Raw genomic sequence first — 22,233 nt, forward strand, 5'->3', positions numbered from 1 at the left:
GAGGTATGGAAACATTTTTAATTAGAGCAAACTCCCTAATTGAAACTGAAATCTCTGTCTTGGAAAAACGTTTGTCACAGGAACTGACAGTAAATAAAAGATCCTCCTTGGGAACAATTGCTAATGCATAGGCTGTTCGGAATTCGGTTAAAACCGAGTCTCCCCGATATTACCCTACCGACTGCAAATTAGCCGACCCGGTTTGAACCGAGTAATGCGGAATTTTTCACATTTAATTCACCACTTGGCCATTTGCACCTTTTCGCCACTTGAGGGCGCCAAAGCAGTCCAAACCCAGCAGCCGAGCTAGGCATCGGTAATTCCATGTGTCGGATTATCGTCGTCTGGGTCGCAGAATACACCTTTTAGTGTAACGCACAGTCAGTAAGATGTATGCTGCTGCATAAGCATGTGTTGCAGCCTTGTAGACAGTACAATCCACTGTGTAGGTGTCTTTTACCAGGGCCACGCATTATAGCCCACCGCTAATTAGTGTCCGAGCTATTGTGTGAGAGCAATCACTGCATCTGAGGTATGACGGGGCGCCCCACACAGCTGAAAATGGCGGTAACTAGCGTCTTATCCACAGCGGATTGACAGTTGAAAGCTACAGGTGGCCCCATGTCAGTTCAGAGCATGGGCTCCCATCTTCTATTTCATTATTTCTCATTAAAGCGAATGTACGCCATCGCTGAGTACAACAATCCACAATGCGAGTACTCACTATGCACTGCAGCCAGGTGCAATTTAGGAACAGTACTGTTGGTATCACATTGTCGCTCCCAGCCAGTACAAACCTGAGATCACATAGCATAGTTTCGGACTTTGTTATTCACTAACATTTGTCCAGACAAGCAGGCAGCATCACAACAACGGCCGTTTGGCATCCACAACCACACTCACGGCCAGTGGACAATGTCGATGCTAATCGGGCCCAACAGTATTAAAATCCAGCAAACAGGCCTGCAGATCACAGGGTCCATGCAGGGTCCACCGGAATCAGTTTAGTCACTGAGTCTCACAGCGGCCGCTCCACATGGCGCCGTGCTGTGCTGCAGGCAGGCCGCTCCATCACATACTGCGCTAGGCCAGAACCGGGAGGCCTCAAGACTGCAACACGTTGTTTTGGCCAGGGTTGTATTGGGAAGGTGGACATTTGGGCATTGGCCGATGGGCCGGGGCTCCAGGGGCACTTGTGGGCCGTTTTTTTTGGGCCTCTGCAAACCTGCCCAAGAGACTTACAGTGTTCCCTAATCCCCGCCAGGCCACGGCACTCTAATGAGGCACCAGCATCACGGTTCTCTCCTAACTTGCTGTAATTTGAGGCTGGGGCCCCGGTGTTGCTCTGGCCTTTGGGGAATTCTTGCCTCGGCCCCCTGCTTCGTGGGGCCTGCTTGGCAAGTAGCAGTGTGATCCCCTGCTGGGCCTTGGTCTTTAGGTTACGGGGGCAACAAAGGAGGGTGTGAATACGCAGGGGGGGGCGGCGGGGGGGGGACTGATTTGTGGCCTTTGTACGTTCAGTGGGTTGTGTCGGGCGCCGGTAGCGCCTAATTAAACCAGCCAGAGAATCTTGCACACAACTAGTTTAGTTTAAAGCCTCGACCTAGTGATGTAGCGGGGGTGGGGGGGGGGGACGGGACTGACTGTCCGCTCAATTACCAGCTCCCAGTATGACAGGAAATAGTGCCATTATAATAACCAATACCCTGAAAGGGAACGATAATAAAATAATGTTACCGTATAATCGCAAGTTAAAGTGAACACCCTACTTACAGATACAGTGCGCATAGAATAACATGCAGGTCACCCTGCATCCCTCTCTGGCAGAGCATGTTGTGTGCAAACAACTTCACGGAATCCCAAAAAATGCAGCATTTGAAGAGGTCATGTGCACCAACCAAGATTTATATTTGTGCTACGTATTCAGTGATTAGGGGCCGAAAGCTGGTTTATGTTACCTGCAATTCGGTCAATAGCTTTGAAATTGACATATGCGGTTATGTCTTTTTTAAAAAAGGTTCTAGAGTAGGTCAACGATGGTGATGCACCTTTCATATGCTGCTACACTCTTCTATCTGTTGGCACAGTGCTTATATCTGTTAATGCGGTACCTTGCATCAATATCTGTTGCAGAGCATCTGTATCTCTTTGGAGCCCCCTGCACTGAACAAGGCTGAATTTATTTTCCATTTTCACCAGCAAACATAAGCTCGGTTGTCTAGAGAAGAACATTTGCTCTTATTTTATTGGAGTGTCAACTATTAACTTTTATATTACTGAATTTCCATTTACGTTTTTTAATATTTTTTAAATACAACACATTCATTAAAAAATGTTTTCCTTATACTGGGTGCAAATCTAGTATAACTACTTTGTACAAAAATCAAATTGCAACTTTCAGTCCTAACTTATGAAATGTCAAGACACTTCTGTTATTTATTTTATTGCAATGGTTTTAAGTAATCATGCAAATAAAATTGTTATCTTATCTTACATACTCAGGGGCCAATGCAGTGACAAACGTATGTACAGAAAATATGTGTGTGTGTCTATATATAGGGAAAGGAGTTGGCCTAACGGCTAGAGCTGTTGACCTCGAATCTGGGAAACCGGGTTCGAGTCTCGGCTATGACGCTGAACATCCTGTGATTGTGGGCAAATTACTTAATCTCCCTGTGCCTAAAAAAATTGAATGTGTCCTAATGTAATGCAACTGATGCTATGTAAGGCGCTCTGATACCGGATTCTGGGTCAAGTTTGCGCTATATAAAACTCTGTAAAAAAACAAACAAAAAAACACCCACATCTGTCCCATCACAAGAAAAAGGCTGGCTGCAAAGTGCCCCCATTACAAACAACAGCACTTTGATATTTTATGTGCAGGTGGCGCCAGGGTCTGGGGTGGTGAAGCAAAGCGGAAACGCCAACACAAGCCGCTCACACCTTGACCCGTCTGCGCGATCCTTATCTCAGGCCTGAACTTTTCTGAGCTCAGGAAACGGAGGCTGAGGGAGGGGATAGCAGGCTGAGGATGTCACTTTGAAAATAAAGATACAAAAATGGACAAAGAACCTGCACAAAATTAACCGGCACATCCTCAGATTCCAGACCGATAGCTTGTTGGCCTGGGTATGCAGGGAAACTGTTGACCGCAGAAATGACAGCGGCATTCATACCAACCAGCACTTGCACCAATCTACCACAACACTACCCCACCTACTCTCATACCCGCAGCATTCCCGCACTCTAAGACAGACCACCACATCCACCTCTTCACAAGCACCTTTCTGGCAGTCATTTATTTATACGTGTCTGTGGGAGGAATGTGCTGCAGCACAGAAGGCATCAGACCAATGCTTTTACCCTTAGAATTGGTAGTTAAGCACCTTCTGTAGGGCCTCTGTTGAGGGATTCCTTGACTAGGTGTAGCATAGATGGTTGCATTAAATGTCTTTGAGAAACAAGCAATAATAAAAGCGAAGCGTTCCATAAACACAGGTAAAACACTGTTTCAGTTGTTTTTTTATGGCGCGAAAACGAGTAACCACTGAAAAGCACTGTTTTTTTGAGGTATTGAAATCACTGGAAAACACTGAAAAAACACCACCAGAATTTACCAAAAATAGAAACTGAAAACAGGAAAGCCTACTAATGCCAAAACACCTGATAGGAAACTGGATACCGTCACCACTTTGTCTTGTATAGCAGAGCAAGATGTTACTTTTGGAGTGGAGGAGCATGATTCGCAGGACCTGGATATTTTAGTTAATGAAATCTTGCCCGAAATCAATATAATCCTTGATAATTCTGTAATTACACCCTCTGACCCTGGGGTTGTTACTAATAGTACCCTGCCTCAAGGGACCAAAGAAGGGGCTAAGCCTAAAAGGAAACAGGCTTATAACAAGAAAGATGGGAATAAAGCTAAAATAGCGAAGCAACAGAGTGATAGCAATCCATCAGCTAGGCCAATGGTGGGGGCCAAAGGAATCTGCGAATGAGCTGGTCGATTTAACTATGCCCCCCTGTTATCCATTCGCGGACCCAGTCCGGTAACGATTTGTCCATTGAAAGCCTTGGAGTGTACTTTAAATCAATTTTATTCCCCCTAGAAGCTAAAATGGAAAAAATTGAACTTAGATTGGCTAATATTGAGAAAGTTACATCTGCTCTATTAACAAACTCTAGCATGGCCAACAAGCCGGGCATAGCCTTAATACCTGTATGCCAGTCCGGGGGGTCATTACCCTCTGTAGATGGTAGAAGACCCAATCCTAATTGTAGTCTTCCTTGTCCTCCAGGCCTTTATCCTGTACCTCAGGCACCCCCTAACCAGACTCCTGTCCCCCTGCCCATTGGTAGTGTTAACCAGGGGAACGCCGATGATTGTCATCTTGCACCGCCGGCGTTAGTAAAAGATTGCGGAGCTAAAAGATCCCGACTACCTGACCTCCCACCAGAAGCTAACCGTTTTATGGTGGTTTTGGCGGGCACTCCTGCTCTATAAGAGGGGGAAGGAGAATCTTATAGCTCTCTAAAAAACAAGGTTGTCAGATGGCTAAACTGGAACAGACCCTTGCCGGCTCACTTATCTAATGAAATTATTATGGTAAGAAGGTTGTCCTGGTTGGGTAAGACAGCTAAGACTATAAATGGGGACTGCATAACAGTCAATTTTAGGGACCCCCGAACTGTCTCCCATATTTGTGCTGGTTTTAATAGGTCATTTGACTCCACCATCCAGACACTGCCATTGTCCTTCTTTTTTCCCCCTAACTATATGGCCTACGGAAGTGGCACGTATGACTGGAAAAGGGTGGACCGTTGGGGAAGAAATAGAAGATTTGACGGCAGATTAGCCCCTATGCCAACCCGCGTCCCCTTTTGTGATTATAATCGCTTTAGCTGTCTTGATGCAGTAGACTGACTACGCCCTGTTGTCGAGTTGTCACCCATGGGAGGAACCCCAGATTTAAATCAAGAAGAAGTGGTGGGAAGTACTGATGTATTAGAGTCTGTCCCTGTAGAGGATCTTTCAATGGCTATAGTTGAACCAGAGACAAACCACCAGTTGGTCTCCATTACCCCCTTGTGTGATAACCTTGTGGAGCAACTGTCCACAACTATAGTTCAACCAAGGAACAGTTGTGATGGACGATCCTTTAGTTTGGAGGCTCTTTCAAAACAGGCATTCCCTTTCATGCCTAAAGGGGAGTTTATAGGAGCAGAGAATGGGCATCATGATACTGGGTATAAACTAGTGAGCTGGAATATCGCTGGTTGGTGAAAAAAGGAAGAGACCCTTGGTTGGAGGGAGTCTGTTATTAATTACGACTTACTCTGTCTCCAAGAGACGTGGTCTACGGTAGAGGTACATTTTGATGGATATGTGTCTTATAATTGTTTGGCGCAGGAATCAACCATGGGTAGGGCCAAAGGTGGGCTGGTGATTTTATTGTCTGTGAACTTTCCGGCCCAAGTTAAATCCCATACCATCATTGGATTCCATTCACAAGTGCTTTGGTTGCAGCAAAGTGGGGGTCGAAACATTTTGCTAAATAATCATTATAATAATATGTTTGACTCCTCTTGCTCCATTGTGATTAATGAACTTGAGACTGCAGTTGAAAAAATTTGTAGAGCCAACCCTGTCTCTTTTGATATCATTTGGGGGGGGGATTTTAATATCTGTACGTGTCCCTACTCCTTTATGAATGTCTGCGGTTTCGACGGGACTAGAGGGGAGGACCGGGCTCACTTTGTTCACACCCCATATGGAGAGTCTCTTAATTTACTTATGCTTAAATTAGATCTTTTAATTCATCGGCCGGCAAAAGATAGCAAGGGCAACCCAGTGCCTACTTTTGTAGGGAGGAACGCAGCCTCTGTCATTGACTATCTGTTGGTCTCTGTAAATATCAGCCCACTCTGTGCTACTCCGGTATTTGTCGATTTGGCCTTCAGTGATCATAACGGCATCACTATGTTTACGTCCATTTGGGGGAGGAAGGCTCAAGCCGCGTGAAGGACTGTTGCCGAAATAATTCCATGTAGGCAGAACGGCATCAGGATTAAATGGTGTGCGGATAATTCTGAGAAGTTGCTGACCAAAATTGTGGCAGCTAGTCTTCAGGAGTTGCAGCGCTGTCTAGATGTTAATAGAGGCGCATTATGTATTCTTGCCGACTTTGAGAAACTAAATGAAATAATTAAAAGGACTCTAACTATCACAAAGGCCAGTAGTACTAGGGTGAAAGTAGGCTGGTTTGATGGGGCCTGTACGAAGTCCTTACAAGAATTAAAGAAAGCCCTCTCAATCTGTCCGAGGGATAGGGAAGCCGTTAAATCCCTTAGGGCAACCTATAAAAACCATCTGAAATGCAGGAAGCAAGAGTTAAGGGAGGAAGCTTGGGACAATCTTTCGAAAGCAGCAGAGCTCCAGGACAGTATGCTTTTCTGGAATATTGTAAATAGCCCCTTTCTCCAGAAAAAAGAATTCCCCGTATTATCTGCCCAGGTCAGTTAGGAACTAAAACAAATAAACTATAAATGAAAAACTTAAATGAATTCAAAGAGAATATAACAACATTGTTTTTATTCACAACGTGTATCTTAAAAAATTATTCATAAAATACATCAATAATTGATCACATTTGATGCCCCTAATAAGATGGAAAGGGAAAGGTAGTGGTTGGATAGTGAAGGGACTAAATGAGTAATAGGACAATGGTCACTATAACCTCAATAAACCAGAACTAAAAATTAATTGACAAACTAAAAATCACAATTCATAAATTGATTGAACAAACTCATGCCTCTGAAAAACAAAATCACAAATGATAAATCAGGAAAGAGGCTGAAGATAGGAAGGAGTGTCGACGTTTCGACACAAACTGATGCAGGCATGGCGTGGAACCTTGCTAGAGGGTCTTCATCAGGACAAGGGCGCGAAAGGGGGCAATGAATCTAGTCAAAGGAGCGTAATCGGAGATGGAAGGGGAATCCGTCACATCAATCAGGATCCTGAAAATCTTAAAAGGGCTGTGGGACCCGAGGGGTTCCTATGTGGTTAATCTCTCCAGTAATGCAATCGATCGTATTCTGACACATTAAAATCGCTGGACTCTAATGAGGGGGGTCTGGATTTTGCTTTTCAGAGGCATGAGTTTGTTCAATCAATTTATGAATTGTGATTTTTAGTTTGTCAATTTTTTTTTTTTTTTTTTTTCTTTATTTTTTTAAACAACCCACTACAAACCCAGGACCCCTTAGAGAGTCAAAAAGCCGAAAGCGCAGGGGCAGAGGTTCTAGCTAGACTATAATACGCTCTAACAAGGACCAGATACAGTCGTTGCTCCCCGCCCCACCCCCATTGCTTACGACTCCCCACCTAAGCTCCAGCAGGAAAGCAAGTAGAGTGGTGGATAACCAGTCCCAACGTTCTACAGGGAGCACCCCCCCCGAAAACAGAAGTACAGCAGTAGAAGTCAGAGCCCCGCACAGTGGCACCACTCCGGGCTCAACAATCGTGGTGTGAAAAAATGAAGGCAAAGAAAGGGCACCTCGGGTTCTGTAATGCAACACAAACATTCACGACGACGTAGCCAAACCTGGCTCCGTGGCGAGGGACAGATCAGCCCTGACCATCCAAAGACACAGCCTCCTCCTCATCTGTACGTTGACCCCTCGGGCTGTTGCGCTGTTCCTTGGCCCATTCCTTAAGCGACTTCTTCAGGTCCGCTGGGTCGGTGAAAAAGTGCGAGTGTCCCTGTTTGTTGATCCGGAGTCTCGCCGGGTACAACATGGCATAGTCCAGCCCCATATCTCTCATCTGTTTCTTATAGGGGGCGAAGCGTTTCCGTTCCTCTTGTACCCTCGCCGTGAAGTCAGGATAGAGGGAAATGTTCATGCCCTCAAACTGTAATTCCCCTTTCTCCCTCGCCAGTCGTAGAGCCAGATCGCGGTCCCTGTAATTAAAAAGTTTGGCAATAATTGGCCTCGGCGGGAGGCCGGGCTGCGGCTTGGGACCCAGAGTGCGATGGGCCCTCTCGACGATAAACATGGGGGAGAAGACGTCCTCCCCCAGCAGCGTGTGAAGCAACTTCTCAACGAACAGTTCCATCTTTCCAGTGTTGGTGGATTCCGCCACCCCTGTGCTGCGGACGTTGGAGCGCCGTGAACGCGCCTCCAGGTCCTCCGTTTTGTCCTGTATGACCTGGAGGAGACGGCCGAACTGCTTACGGTCCTTATCCCACTCCGTCTGGGCCTCCTCCGCCTCCGTCAGCCTACGCTCCGCCATATCCAACCTCTCCGCATGTTTGTCCACCCTCTCAGACATCCGGTCCATTCTGAATGATAAGGCGTCGATTTTTGTGCCAATCGCGGACATACTCTCCTGCAGACCTTTCTCCATGGTACAGAGCATTTCGCGAATGTCCGCGCAGATCGAGCTATCAGCCGTCTGCGACGAGGTTTCCGGAGGAGCCCCCTCCGCGCCACTTGGTCTCCGTTGTTCGAACGTGAGCTTCGGCTGGTTTCTGTCGCCCTTTCCCATGGCGGTGCTCGCAGTGTGTAGACGAAGCAAAGAGCAAGAGGCGGCTCAATGCAGGGGGGGCGCCGGGAAAGCGAACTCCGTGAAGCAGTCCAGTGCGTAGCAAAGAATGGAGGCCAAAAATGGCGGCCGCAGGCCGCGTGGTACAGGCTAAACCAGGGGGACGATCCCAACCTTCAGACTCTCGCCACGCTGCAGGTCACACCGCTGGTTGCCGAGAAGCGCCAGCACACTCCAAAGAACACGTCCCGGTACCAGTGTCCTTCCAGACCCCAAGCAGACTAGAGTAGCGGTGTCGCTCGCCAACCGGCGTTCGTAGGGTGCAGTTTCCCGCCGTCTGGTTCTCGGGCCACTCCGGAGCGCCCCAGGCCTCCGCCGATGAGCTGCAGTAGGCACACTCGTAGGGGCAGTGCGACAGTGATCAATGGTGAAAACACCGGTGCGAACCAGGCCAGATGAAGCACAGGATAGAAGGCAGTCCGGGGCCACACAGGGATCTCACGCCGCACGTAGCGTTACGTAGGGCGGGTAGCTTCCAAGGATAGTCCGCGGATTGCGGCCTGGTCCGTCACGCCAAACTCCGCCGGCCTGTTGATCGATACCACCACCGATTTCGACCCGGAAAGGTGCCCCCAGCAGCACCGGGGATCGTAGAAGCAAAATCTGCCCCTGCTAGGGCCAGTGAGGCGTCAAAAAGGATATCTTTGACGAATATTAAAGGGGCTCAGGCGAGGAGCTCAGCTCTCACACGTCTTTCATGGACGCCAGCAAGCTCCGCCCCCCTAGTTTGTCAATTTTTAGTTCTGGTTTATTGACGTCATAGTGACCATTGTCCTATTACTCATTTAGTCCCTTCACTATCCAACCACTACCCTTCCCTTTCCATCTTATTAGCGGCATCAAATGTGATAAATTATTGATGTATTTTATGAATAATTTTTTAAGGTACACGTTCTGAATAAAAACAATGTTGTTATATTCTCTTTGAATTCATTTAAGTTTTTCATTTATGGTTTATTCGTTTTAGTATCTGGGACCACCTTGTTTGTATCACTTATTCACCCAGGTCCCAGCGACTTATTGGGTTAACCCGTGTTTTTACAGCACAGGTCAGTGAGGAAAGCTGGGTTCTGCACTTCACTGGTATTTTTAACCTGGGGGGGGGGGGGGGGGGAGATTCCACATGCTCTAGGGCTATAGTATTTGGCCCAAATTTACCCCTTAACATTACAACACTAGAGGTTGATAATGCTATCCGGAATAGCGAGGGAAGGCCCCCGGGCCTGACGGGGTGCCGGTGGACATGTACAAAGCGGATTTACTTTTATGGGGCCCTTTTTTGACTCAGGTTTTTAACGCGGCAGTTAAGGAAAGCACACCATCAACTTGGGGTGAGTCCATAACCATACCAATTTACAAGAAGGGAGATAGAAGCGAGGCTAAGAACTATTGCCCTATCTCCCTTCTAGACTCATCCCTGAAAATAATGAGCAGGGTGCTTCTGTTATGACTGGAGGAGTGGGCAGAGGTTAATGGTATTTTCGCGGACTCCCAATTCGGGTTCCGCAAGGGCCTCGGGACCATCGAGCAGTGTATTAACTTAGACTTAATTATTGGTACATACACTCGAGCCAAGCAGGGCTCATTATTCCTCTGTTTTGCGGACCTCTCCAGCGCATTTGATCTGGTGGACCATGCCCTATTGTGGACCACATTACTAAATCTGGGTGCCCCTGCTGCAATTATTTATTTTTTGGCCAGATTGTATAGTAAGTTGTCGGCCCAGATCCGATTTGGCCAAGCTGGGGAATGTACTAATAACATCAAGGTCAAATCAGGTATAAGGCAAGGCTGCGTCCTTGCCCCACTCCTTTTCTCCCTTTTTATTAACGCCATGGATTCCGAGTTGAAATTGATAAATGTTGATGCACCGCTTGTTGAGGGCCAAGCGATCCCCATACTGCTTTACACAGACGACACAGTCCTATTATCTAGAACACCGGTCGGTCTGCAGAGATTAATGGACAGATTTTTTGATTTTATCAAGGGGAGGAAACTAAAAGTTGATAACTCGAAAACTTTTATCATGGCCTGCGGGAAGAAGATAAGGAAGTTAAGACCATTCCAGTTTGAGGATCAAAAATTGAAGTGGTGGAGAAATTCTGTTATCTAGGCATCACTTTTAGTAGCAGTGGCACGTGGGCACAGGAGATGCATAATATTAAGGCTAAGATGGGCAAGGGTGCTTTTGGTGTTTTTAAATTTGCCTCTAAATTAGGAAGTCGCCGTATACATGACATGTTGTATGTATATCGTCATAGATGTGCTCCTGTGGCACTTTATGGTTTGGGTGTATGGGGACATTGCCACCACGGGGACTTGCAAGTGGCTGAAAATGACTTTTTAACGAGGCTTCTCTGTCTCCCAACCTCAGCCTCTAATGAGCTGGTCCATCATGAAGTTGGGTTGGAATTTTTGACTGATCTCATAGGATTGAGACCATTGTTGACCTGGAGATCTAACTGGGCCAAGGAAGAAACTGGTTTCACTAGGAGAATCATTAACGACTGCCTCCGCTTGGATAAATATAGTCTGATCCCATGGCTCAAATACGTTATATCATCATTTAGAGACGTGTTTGACATGGATGTTTTTGTGGACCCAGCCAGTGCCACTGACATTTCAAAACAGGAGCTTAAACATGTCTATCTGGGGTTAAAGCAAAATTGCGTAGGGAAGCCAGTTGCCTGTTTGTAACACATCAATTTTACCATTCTAACAACATGGCAAGCCATGGCTTTTCGAGGTATTTAAAAGTGGTCACTAAGCAATCTCACCAGTATGTCCTTACTAGACTAAGACTAGGCATTGTTCATAGACTGGTGGCTTTCCCTCTGACAAAAAAGCATACGTTAATCCCCTGTCCATGTGACAAGACTTCGAAGCAGAGCACTGTGCACTTTTTGCTCATCTGTCCTTTGTACCTGCATCTCCGCATTGCCTACCTTAAACCGCTTTTTAAAAAATATTCTGTGTCAACTGTTGCAACTGCCGTGAGGTTCTTATTTGCTCTTGATGTACCGGATGTGTGTTTTTTTACAGCGACATTTATTTTGAAATCCGTGTCCGCCCGGAAAAGTATGGACTTTACGACCCAAATGTGAATGTACCGCTTCTCGTAAAATCAATTGCTACTGTTTATATGATATTTCTCACTTTTAGTGATTGTAATGAATCATTTTACCTTAAATGTTATAGCTGTTATGTAATATTGATGTATTTCTCTGTGTGCTTTTATGATTGTTTTTTTAAATGATCGAATAAAGCTTTTGATACTTGATTAGTGTGTGTAATACACTGGGAGTCTTGAATCATCCTGGAAGATAGGGTGGGAAGATAAAATGGGATGGCAGAGAAAGAAACATGAACCAAGTGCATGCACCACCTACTTCTTAGAGGCCTATTAAACTGCTCCCCAGGCTACTACTACACAACACTGAATGGCTGAGGTTTTTGTTCCAATTCCTAGACATGTGGAAATTAAAGGCAAACATTTTCCTTTAAATTGTGACGCTTCCTCTGACTACTGTTATGTTCCTTTGGTTGCCTTTAATTATTCCTGTGTGTTATATTTAAGCTGGGTCATCTACAAAAGGATGTTTAATTTCTGTTCAGTTTCCTATGTGGATTAAAACTAAAAGCTGTTTATAAAGAATGAAAATATCGAATTCAATGTTCAGTTTTGTGGTGCGTTAAGATATGTGTTTGCTTTTCCTCCCCTGGTTTGAAATATTTTTCTTTTGTTTTTTTAATAATGCTTTACAAACAAGCATTGGCAAAGCCAGTAGCGTATCACTCTTATTATTAAAACATAAAACTAGTGAAGGAAACGTCCCCCACCTCAGTATCTGTTCCTGGAATATTCGAGGACTAACAAACGAAAAAGTGGCAGGAGTAACATCCTCCTATTTAAGAAATTATGATATTGTTGCTCTGCAAGAAACCTGGTCCATGCAAAGTATCACTTGGGAGTATTACACCGTTTATGAATCATGCGCAATCGCATCTCAAGTAGGTGGGCATGCGTCAGGAGGCGTATTAATTGCTCTTAAGAATAATCTGGCTCTAAAGGTCTCCATGATTCACGAAGGGCAAGATGACTTAATTTTCATTATTATTGAGCCGCAAGGGTTGGGGAAAAAATGAACAAACAACATTTTATTATCCTTGGCTCTATCTATCTTCCCCCCTTCTAAAACCAGGCGACAGACTACTCTGAACAAAATTATTCCCATTATGAGAGATCTTTTAGAACATTTCCCGAATGACATAGGGCTAATAATGGGAGACTTCAATGCCAACTTAATGGAGAAAAAACAGGATCCCTCCCTTCTAACTTCACTGGATAACCAAATATGGGCCATTCCAGACATACAATGCCAGTACCAACGAAAGGATAGTCAAGGGACAAAGGTGGCCACAAGTTTAAATCAACTGGGGCTCCGTATCTTAAACGGTAGATTGGAGTCAGATTCGCCTGCTGCTTATACCCATGTATCTCCGTTCAGAATGGCTACCCTGGACTACATATTGATTTTGGTCGCCCACTTACAATCAGTTCAGGAATTTGTGGAAACCCCCTCATTGGAAAGTGATCATGCAATCTTAACATGCAAGGTTTTATCAAACCATAGCTTCCGGCCAAAAATCGACCTAATTGGAAAAGACTCCACATTGGAGCCAATTAGAAAACTACACTGGACCAACAAGAGGCAATTGAAGATAAGGTGCTCATCTTTTTGGAAAACTTGAATTTAGAGCCTAGCAACCAGCTGACGCCATCACAGTGGGAACAGGTAGTGGAGGCCCTTAAAAAAAATCTATCAGTAAAGAGTGCAAAATACTCAAACAATTATTGTTCATCTGTACCTCGCCACAGCAACCTCAAGCTCGCCATACAGAGTATTAAAAATAAACTAAATATCTTACTGTGTAAAAGCACATATACCAGCTTGGACTAAGAGTCCTTACGTAGGAAGATTGCTACCACCCGTAAAGAGTATAGGATACTAAGGTTTAAAGATAAAAGGATAAAAGAAGAACAGTGCTGGACACTTGCCCATGAAATCATAAAATCAAAAGATCAAAAGAGATTTTGGAACTGGGTAAACAAGGCTGCTAGACCAGGCCAATCATCCACCATAATGAATGTCTCCCCAACTGAATGGGAGGCCCACATTGAAACTCTCTACGTTGAGCTCGGCAAAAATAATTGGTGTGACTACCATTGCCCCATCCCTCTTAATCCCCCCGCTGGTAGTTCATCACCTAGTAAGGTTACCCCAAGTCAAGTTGCCCTTATTATAAAACGAATACGGCAAGGAGGGGCCCCCGGCCCAAATGGGCTACCAACTAAGGTATACAAAGCCTCAACTTCTAAGTGGGCAGCGCTTCTGGCTCCTCTATTTGAGATATGTAGAATGGGTGGTCCCACTCCTGATTCGTGGCATTGCTCTCTCCTCGTCCCTATCCACAAAAAAGGTCAGCGATCTAATCCTGATAACTACTGGATGATTGCACTCCTTGATGTTGATGGAAAGGCCTATGCAAGCGTCTTACTACAAGAACTGACCAGCTGGGTGGGAGATTACAAATTAATACCTTACACACAAACTGGCTTTCAAATGGGCTGCCACATTGAGGACAATCTGATTTGCTTAGCCCACATGATCGAGGTCACACTTGCAACAAAAGGAAAATCGCTGTTTCTGGGATTTATCGATTTCCAAAAGGCATTTGACAGCGTTGCTCGTCCCAGACTCTGGGAGAAATTGCTCAAATAAGGCATTCCCCCGACCTTATTGAACGCCCTCATCGCTCTGTATTCTGTTACTTGGGTTAAAATAAAAGTCTCCGCTGGTTGGTCTACAACCAATAAAATCACGACCAACAATTCCTAAAGCAGGGATGTGTTTTGGCTCCTTTACTTTTTAATTTGTATCTTGCAGACCTACCTGAGTGGCTGGCCCGCTCTCATGCTTTCACTCCAAGAATTGCATCTGTTAAAGTCCGGTCAATGCAATATGCAGAAGATACGATCCTACTTGATCAAACACAGGTGGGCCTTCAACGACTTTTCTCCTCCTTGTCAGCATATTGTGAAATCAATGCACTGAAGATCAATGTCTTCAAAACTAAGGTGATGATAGTCTTGAGATGCCGAGCGAGACAGCATCCCTGGTAAATCTCTGGGAGATACATTGAGGTAGTCACAACTTATAAATATCTTGGAGTCTGGATAGACCACAGAGGAAGTTCAGGTCCCCAAATCGCGGCAATGCAAAGTGTGGCCCGTAGCCTGGAGGGGGCCTTTCTACGAACTAAGAATGCTCTCCATTCTCTTGACCTCACTCCACTAATCAAAGTGATAGATGCCAAATTACTAACAACAATAGCCTTCGGCGCTACTACTTTTAAAGATAAAATGTTCACTTGGTTGGAAAGAATGCAATCAGTTTGTTTTCGTAGAGTGTTTCACCTACCCAATTCGACCTCTCATGCCCAAATCCACATGGAGTTCCGCTTGTTTTCTCAAAACTGGATCATGAAAGCAAGATTAATTTCCTATTGTGAAAAAACAAAAAGATGCCAAGCCTCCACACTAAAGAGTTGCATTTGGTCATTGTTAAATAATCCCAGCACCTCTTGGAATGAATTCTTAATATTCTGTTTGGACGCTCTAGAAGCTCATGATCTGTGGTTAAGCTCGCTACCCATTGGGATTCTCACCAAAGCCCTAACCAAAGAAGCAAAAATACTATCAATGGAACACGATGCAATATCAGTGAAGAAGCTATCCCATGGTTGCTGGGCGTCAAAACTCTATGACCTAAAAACCCTACCACACTACATGTCATCTTCCATGAGCCCATTAGTGAAACATCAGTCAATGAGACTACGTTTTGGTCTAATCCCTCTGGTGGGGTAAAACTATGGAAGGAAGTACAAAGCAGGCATCTCCTCTCAGTGCCGCTATTGCAACAATGGGGAAGAAAACTTAATTCATATTCTTTGTATCTGCAGAACTTTACTCCCCCTTCGAACTTACTGGCTGCGCCCCATCTGGAGAATTCTCAATGTGCGTACCTGCCATGAAGCACTAGAGGAATGCATGAAGGGGGATTCAGCACAAATGGCTGCCCGCTTTGTGAAATTCATGACTAAGATTAATCTAATGCTACCGGCAGATACCCCCCATGATACTTCACTGAGCCAGACATGATGTTGCGTTTTTTATCCTTTAAATTGAGCACTGAAAGTTTTTTTTATCTTCTATTGTTGTATGAATTGCAATGATTTTAATTAATTGTGCAAATAAATATATCTATCTATCTTATTATTAAGACCTATTGACTTTGTATCACATTTCCTGAGCAATAGAGGCAATGCTTCGTTTTGTCGCCAGGTTGGGCCACAGACCAGTAAAGGAGCTATTGCAGCTATGAGTAAATGCAATGCAGTGGGACTCTATGAGGTTGTAATTTGGTGGCACACTGACCCTGAGGAACTGCAAAGAATAGAGAATATTTGTGTATGTAGGCTCCTCTTTGTCCCAAAAAGTGTCACTGCACACATTTGTCACAGAGAGCTGGAGATGAATGAAACATTTCCTAGCTATCGTAACGGAAAGTTTCAATTCTATTAAGGACTCGGAGACGAGGATTATGCTATTCTTTCCTTACTTTATTTTAACAGCAGCCATTTTAAACTTCATAAACAGACAACATTTCCCAAACACCCTCGGGAACATGATGCTCAAAAGAAACAAACAAGTGACAACACATCCCCAAGTCCATCAACCAATCATGAAGCTGTATGCCTGATATAGTCCAGTCACTGCACATCCTCTTTCGAAGCTGGAGTCATGCCCATCTTCTCCATTCAACCTGTTTCCCAGGGTCACCTCCTGGAATGAAAAGGACAATATCAGGACTAGAAGACCAACAGGTAAAACAACCTAATACCTATTTATAAAAACCAAAGGTACAACTGAACCAAAACATCCAACCTTGGAAGATATTTGCAGTCTGAGATATACAAGAACCAATGGAGCATAATCAAATGTTAACTTGAACCATTGAGCAACATTTTGCAGCATAACAGTTAGCCTGAAATTGCACTTACTCCTTAATGGGCAGGTGATGCAGACAACATCCAAGGGTGGGATAATCCTCTCCTATGAGTCCTTAATAGAATTGAAACTTTCCTTTACGATAGCTAGGAAATATTTCATTCTATGTCAGAACCGGAGGCTTTGGATTATGCTAGTTTAAAGCTTACTTACCACTAAATGCGCCAGATCAATTGTAGGCTTGAAATAAAACCTTTTAAAGGTCGAATCAGAGGACCAGTCCGCTGCGTTCATGATATCCTCCAAACTTGCCCCCAGCGTGAAAGCCTTAGAGACCATTGCTCCCCTACCTAAATGTGCCCCAAATTGCCACAGACTATTGCCTGCCTCTGGCATGACCCATCGCACCAATTGTGCGATTGTTGGGGCGGAAACCGCTTTGTGTGGTTTCTGAGAGCAATCAAAAGTTGTCGTTCTCCTGGAGGCCTCAACTCCAAAGACATTTCCTCGTATGCCTTCAAGCAACGAACCACACACAGCATAGGGACTTCGGGGAATGCTGGGTGTTCAATTATTCTAGTATGACACTTCGTCCGACGCCTAATCGTAAAAGACACCCCCGATGGAGAAAAAAACCCTGCCCGTAATGTCCAGGGCTCGTACATTGGACACTCTCCTACAGGAAACTAGGCAAAGAAGCATAGCCAACAACTCTTTTTTTGAGACAGAAACTCGTTAGGTTGCCATGACAAAAACAGATTGAGCATCCTTTTCACATCCCATAACTCAGAATAACAAGGTTCCGGGGGTAACGACAAGCGGACTCCCCGCTAAATGACGAGATACAAAAGGATGTTCCCCCACCGGATTACCTTGAATTGGCACATGCCCGGCAGAAATGATGAAAAGGTATTTACTGAATGATATGCCAAACCCGCCAGAAAATTCAGCACATGAACTAAATCTGGGCCCACGGGATCACAACCCCATCACATATACCAATGACACCATCGTTACCAGGCAGATCTATAGCGTTTGACAGTGCTGTCCTCCCAGGTCTTGGACAAGAGGCCCTCAGCGAAGCCCGAAAGGCCAGGGAGAGACCATCTACTCCTGTAATCCTCCACACCATGAGCCGGAGGGCTCCTCTGAGCACCATCTGATGAGGGATCTGATCCGGGTTGAGAAAGAGCTCTGGAAAGTGGGGGAGTCAGGACTGGAAAATCACAAGAAAGTTCAAGCAGAACTGGAAATCACACTTGCGATCTCGAATTGGAGTGATGAGAACCACGTTCGCTTTTTTTTCTCCTGATCTGGGGCAATACCCGAATGATCATCGCGAACGGGGGAAAGGCATAGGCCTGTTCCTGCGTCCAATCCTGTAGGAATGCATCCGTGGCTACCGCTAACGGATCTGGTCGCCAACTAAAAAATCTGGGAACCTGGTGGTCCAGCCTTGAGGCACAAAGTTCCACTGAAAAAGGACCCCAACGTTCCTGTACGAGAGAAAAAACGCTTGGATGCTACTTCCAGAGTGAAATGGCGCGACTGCCAGTCCGCCACCTGATTCTCCCTACCCGGGAGGTACTCTGCCTGTAACGAAATGTGATGGTCCAGGCAAAATTGCCAGAGGGTTGTCGCTAGATCAGACAGAACCTTTGAGCGGGTGCCCCCTAGATGATTGATATACCGTACCTCCGATACATTGTCCATCTTCAACAGGACACACAACTGGATTCCCTCCTTGGTCCAGCACTTCACTGCAAAAGAGCCAGCCAAGAGCTCCAGACACTTGATGTGCAGCGTTTGATCCTGAGGAGACCAAGACCCTCCCATGAAGAAATCTCCACACCTGGTGCCCCAACCAGACCTGCTGGCGTCTGACTCGATAACCAAATCCGGAGCTGAACTGTAAATCGCCCTCCCATTCCAGGCTTCCAGGCTTTCATGTGGGAGAGCCACCAAAGGATCTCCTACTGTGCCTCGTCCGACAGGAAAACCGGATGGGTATAGGGACACCTTTCTGCAAATGCCGAGCCTTGATGCGCTGTAAGGCCCTGTAGTGGAGCGGACCCGTAAAAATCTCCTGGATGGAAGCAGACAGAAGCCCCACCACGCTGGCGGTCTGTCGAAAGGGAACCCTCTGCTTGGCCAGAGTGCATCACAACTCATGTTGGATTTTGCTCAACTTCCAAGCTGGAAGGCTGAGGGTCCTGTTGACCGAGTTTACCACAAACCCTAAGAAAGTGACATTTTGAGACAGGACCAATAATGACTTGACGTTTTTTACAAACCCAAGGCCTTTCAAGAGATCGACCGCTTGCTGTAACTGGGTTTGAAGCAAGCATGTGTCCTGAGCCAACAGAAGCATTTCGTCCAGGTACACAATAAGACGAGTTCCTCTCACTCAGAGATATTCCACGACCAGTCGGAGGACCTTTGTGAAGCACCACAGAGCGGAGTAGAGACCGAAAGGAAGAGACGTAAATTGGTACACCTGATCTCGCCAGACAAACCGTCTGTACGGCGGAAAAATAGGAATGGCCGAATAGGCATCTTTTAAATCGAGACGGACCATCCAATCCGCGGGACGCAACACATCTCTGAGGAGATAAATGCCCTCCATTTTGAATTGGTGATATACTAGCCACCCATTGAATTCTCGGAGGTTCAACACTGGGCGCTGCCCCCCATCCGTCTTTTCTACCCAAAACATATTGCTTAGGAAACCCTGCGGGTGCAAACGGTGCGACAAATGGCCCCTTTGTCTAACAGCATAGACACTTCCAAGGCCGCCTCTTGGCTGGAGAATTGGAGAGGTCGGGGTGGAACCAACTGTTTGGGACTGCCGCAAAACTCTATTTGAAGTCCCTGGATTGTTTGTAATACCCAAGCATCCGATGTGACTGTTTGCCACTGTCTCACAACACCGGCCAGATGGCCGCCCACATGCACCAGAGATGCTGAAGAAACACTCACCCGCTGTAGAGGAGCTGTCCCCTCCTCTGGAACGGCATCCACGGGAGGGGTAGAAATGGTTGTAACTGTGCTGGTTCTGGTACTGCCCTTGCCTGGAGCCTTGCCCCCTGGTGTTCTAGGGGGTCTGGCCGGTCGAGCGTCCTCCTCCCACTGCATGTCGGCCGGGTTAGATATGCTCCTAATTCGAAGATGTGAAATTTGACTGACAAGGGATTCCTAGCGCCAATAGTGCCTTCACAGTCCTAAATTAATAACCACGGAGGGCCAAACCACCCTTCAGGGACACCACCTGCTAACTAGTATGCACAGGCAAAGCAACCCTGGGAGCGTGTCCCTGCAGGTCTTGCTTTAACCTGCTGCTGGCAATAATACACCCAAAGGGCGTCCGAACGCACACGCCAACTCAGGTTTCAGCCTGAGTGTCAATAGCAAGCTGAAAGCACTACCGACCCAACCAGGGCATAATTCCCCAGGGCAGCGGGGCACAGGCAACGGGCGCGGAGTAAGCAGAAACTGACTAACGGCCTCTGTCCACTTTATACAGTGCACAATGTCGCTGTTACTTCCAGTTTTACGTGCCTCTTCTAGTAGGAATAATAAGTCAGGTTTATTATACCTACAGCACTTTGATTTCCCGCAAATTTGTTTTGCCTTGATTAATATTTATTCGTGATGCCTTAGCAGTTAGGAAGGTATATGAAAGTTGAAAGAGATTTTGCCTTACTGATGTATGTTATTCATTTTAGCATTTATCATAGGCAGTTGATAAGAATTAAACAATTTCTTCTTTTATGTCATGTTTTATTAAATTTGATTTTGATGGCTCCACTCCATCAGATCGGCATCTCCATTAGACACTTAACGCCTCACCATTTTTAGTTCTCACCCTGGCGAAAGCGCGCTCTCGCTGCGAGAACTGTAGCTGTCGGCTCAGCCGACAACGAGTGGAGACAAGAGCTGGCCACGCGCGCAGCATTGTCAATGACAGAGGCAGATTCAGAAGCGCGCCTTCAGATTGGGTCGCGCGCGTGAGCTTCTAACGTAAACAGCTCACGACGCGCGGCTTGTAGGTTTCTGTTTCGTTTCCCGCGGAGGCATCACGACGAGCAGCAGCGGAGGCGGCGGAAGCGCTGGAGGAAGGGGTAATGCTTGTTTTTTTATTCAATGGGGTTAAAGTCATGTTTTTGAGATTCTATTGTGGCTTTATTAACCTGTTTTCTTCAAAGCTTGTTAAACCCTAAATCACGTATCAGAATGTCCGACAGTGATATGTCAAATTTAAAACAATCTTTGCATTTGTACTTATTCTAAATTTGGCCCTTCCTACCTAAAAGACCCAGCGAAGCGCAGCTTTTCTGAGTGCTTTAGCAATAAACACTCAAACACTTTCGCTGGTGCACCCTGAAGATGTGTGCAGCAGTCTGCGCATGCTCGAGTGACTTCAGCATACAGGCGATCTACTTAAGTGTTCTCTAAAGAAGCTTCACACCACTCCTGAAATGCTTCGGACATATCTTCGTTTGTTCAGATGTGAAATGTCACCTGAGTCAAAGAGAACTATCATGTCTACTGTAATCGTATCACTGAGACCCTTGATAAACTTGCCCCCCTGAAAAAGATAAAGAATAGAAGCAAACCATCAGCCCCCTGTATTGTGTTTTTATCTAGGAACCTGAATCAATATTGCTACTGTATGCCCTTGTACGGCTATAATCAATAATATCCCTATAATGGCATAAGAATCAGATCCATATTTCAGTAAATCGCCCTTGCAGTCCAAGAAACGGCAAAAGCTACTTCCTTGGATTCCTAGAAAGCACAACGAGTTCTTTCGACACACCAAACCTCCAGCAACCTGGGAAATCCCCACTTGCTTTGTTTTGATTAGTAATAGAACTCCTGCGAGCACTGTAAGAACGGCCAGTTCTTAGTGCCATCTTTATTGACGTCTTATGTCCAAACCTTACGTCAAACTCAGCACCTTTCAGGTATAAATATACCAACGTTGCCTTAAGCAAACACACGGTGGTGGTTTTGAAGCAGAGCAGCTATCTACTTGCTGAGAGCCCAGCTGATGCGAGAAGCCCACGGACGCTGCCCCTCCTCTTTGACGCGCTGAGAAAGACGCTGTCTTTTCTCCTGCCGAAAAATCCAGCTCTGGCGTTTCCAGCCTACCCTTGCGGGTGACTGGGATATCGAGTCCTGAAAGAGAGATACCAGACCTCCTACATTCTATTCCCAAGGTACAGTGCTGACTAAACCCTTAGCGAGAATTCTTGAATCAGATTCTTGGCAAAACCAACTTAACTTAAACTGCTACTTACTTACTCCTGCCCACATATTAAGCTTAGGTCAGGTACACCGGGGTAGGCGTATTTTAGAAGCACCAGTTAAGCACGTTAGTCAATGTATATATGTATGTATATATTTTATCCATTTTAAAGTGTCTTATGGCTAAGAAACCATATCAATTCTTTTACAGTATTATTTCATAATACTCCTTTTACTGTACGTACTTTAATTTATATTAAGTATTGCAATTGTGGCAATTCATTTCTCTTGCATGAGAAGG

The sequence above is a fragment of the Lissotriton vulgaris genome, chromosome 1_1, assembly GCF_964263255.1.
Source record: "Lissotriton vulgaris chromosome 1_1, aLisVul1.2, whole genome shotgun sequence".
NCBI lineage: Eukaryota > Metazoa > Chordata > Amphibia > Caudata > Salamandridae > Lissotriton > Lissotriton vulgaris.